The following is a 2514-nucleotide window of genomic DNA, read 5'->3' as shown; positions in this document are numbered from 1 at the left end:
TGCATTGTCTCTTTCTTCAGTCATTGAGACACAATTTCATAATTTAGCTCTTTACAGAATTGATACTTCTAGTCACTGATTTTTATATTGATAAGGACATTTGAATTACTGTATTCTTTATAGTCAACTGCATTCATTTGCATATTTTGTGATCTTTTAGACTTAATTTAACAAGGATTTCAAATTGTTCCTAAACAATGACACGTCTTCTATTAGCTTACTTATGGGAAAAAATTTGAATCAGATTGCTTGATTTTATATATTTATTCAAAAGGTGGTCAGTTATTTGGCTGGAAATGAACATACATAAGCAGTCTTTTAAAATGTGTAGTCCTGTCTTTTCAAAAGTTTTGCTTTTCTGTTACTTTTTATAATTGTGAGATTTCTCATAGATGAAACTTTATGTGTTAAAGTATTCTGCATTATGTCTGATGTGATCATTAACAAACATTTCAAAGAAGTAATAGTTATGACATATCCTTCCCCCCCCTTTTTTTTTTTTTTTTTTTGCTTTTTTGGAGCGGGGAGGGCAGGGCAATTGAGGTGAAGTGACCTGCCTAAGGTCACATGGCTAGTAAGTGTTATGTGTCTGAGGCTGGATTTGAACTCAGGTTCTCCTGATTCCAGGGCCGGTGCTCTATTCATTGCACCACCTAGCTGCTTCCCCCCACCCCCCAACATATTCTTCTTGCAGTATGAAAACAACTAGAATTTTCCTTTCTACAGTCAGGAAGTAACTGCCCTTCTTTAAGATACCAGTTGTCTTTGCCTTGCTTAATTAATATGTCTACCTGAGAATCTGGATAAGACTTCACAAGATGAATAGTGTCATATGCCTCCCACTTACTTTGATCTGATTGTAAATATCCATGCAAGGTCTTTTCCCACCAAAGACAGAGCATAAGATTGTAGATCAAATAGAATGATGCCACATATTTGTTGGGATTCTTCAAAGACCAAATCAGAGTTCCGTGGTCTCCCACAGAGTGACCAAAAAGAGACATCCTCTCTGGGTCAGCATGAAAATTGGTATCTATCAGCTTGGACAGCTCATCTATTATAGAAGAATACATCCCATAGTTGATTTTCCAAGGTTTTTCAGTGCATTCACATAAAAACTAGCACCTGTTCCAAAGTCCCAGATGTCATCTTCTCCTTTAAAGCTGTAGCCATGTGAACTGGTGCCTGGCACAATAATGATGAGATCATGTCTTGCTGCAGTTTGTTGATAACCATCTTTTGGTAATAAAATTATGTTCTGTGCAAGTTAAACCAGACAGATAGTATAGAACAGGGCATTTCCCAGTTTCTGCCTTGGGTGGTAATTCGATTCCAAATTTCATTTTATATTTTAGTTCTACACTGTCATGCTTCTCCATTTCCTGAAAACCCTCAAAGCACTTGTTGCTGGACATCTATTTCAAGGCCATAATTTCTTTGCTATTCAATTGCTATTGTTTTTCTACTCACTGCCATAGGGTCACTGACAGAAGATGTATGATCCTTGGCTGGTGAAGGAGTAGGTAGAGACAGACAAAAGTGAGGAAAGGAGATGAGGGAGGAGAGGATGCTATATATTATATTATCTAATGTTGTAACCATTTAAACCAGAGGTGTCAAAGCCTTCCCTGTGGCTGCACAAGATTAAAATGTAATTAGGAGGCAGTAGGAATGAAAAATGGCCCCAGAAGGGACCAAGTCTGTGCCATTCGTGTGTCTGGGTAATATTTGCTGCTTACCTATAGCAGAAGCAGTTTTTAGGAAGCTTGTAACTGGTCAAATATTTCAGATAAATGGAGGATAGATGGCACAGCAACATCTACATCTGAAATAGGAAACCCTCCTGATTAGTGAGGGCAGACTTACATGAAGAAACATAGCATTATCATGAATCATATTATCAGGCAGATTACCAAGATTTCCTTACCTTTGATTATACACTGTGTATAGATGAAAGCAATCTGAGAGATTTGAATAGAGAAGCTCATTTAGTTAAAAACTTCAAAGCTAAAAATTGAACTTCTTGGAAGCTATGAGCCACAGAAACAATTTATCATTGAAGATCTATATTATGGAAATTACTCTGATTCTGAGACTGTTTATGAGCAATGTGTGAGGTGCTGCAAAGTATTTTTGAAAAAAATTTCATTCAGGCTTACATTCATTTATTGCTAAAGGAACAATGCTTGACATCAACTTAAAAATGGAATAGATATTGTGTTATTAAGGAATAATAATCTGCAAAAAAGTATGATTAGGAAACATTTAACAAAACTACTAACACCACAATAGATGAAGTTAATATGTGGTTTTCTAAGTCAATATGTGTCTCACAAGGATCCTTTTGTATGGTATTGTGGCCCCTCCTTTTTATTGAGTTTGACACCACTGATTTAGACCCTGAGACTGTGTCCATGAGGCTTGCTTGAGTAATATACAGCATAGGACAGAACAGCATAGTAGAATAGAAATATGGAAAATTGAGTGATTAAATGAAAAATCATTTATTAAGCA

The 2514-nt window shown here is 36.2% G+C and overlaps 2 pseudogenes; one reads left to right on the top strand and one right to left on the bottom strand.

The window, feature by feature from the left end:
* Positions 1–653: 653 nt before the first annotated feature.
* Positions 654–1430, bottom strand: LOC138159175 (S-formylglutathione hydrolase pseudogene; annotated as a pseudogene).
* A 248-nt stretch (positions 1431–1678) lies between these two features.
* On the top strand, positions 1679–2175 carry LOC138159174 (low molecular weight phosphotyrosine protein phosphatase pseudogene; annotated as a pseudogene).
* The last annotated feature ends 339 nt before the right edge of the window (positions 2176–2514 follow it).

Source organism: Petaurus breviceps, unplaced genomic scaffold (genome assembly GCF_028583685.1).
Source record: "Petaurus breviceps papuanus isolate PSGF00001 unplaced genomic scaffold, PetGlider_PUasm1.0 175, whole genome shotgun sequence".
Lineage (NCBI taxonomy): Eukaryota > Metazoa > Chordata > Mammalia > Diprotodontia > Petauridae > Petaurus > Petaurus breviceps.
The sequence above is the reverse complement of the archived record's forward strand: the minus strand, read 5'-3'. Positions and strand labels throughout refer to the sequence as shown.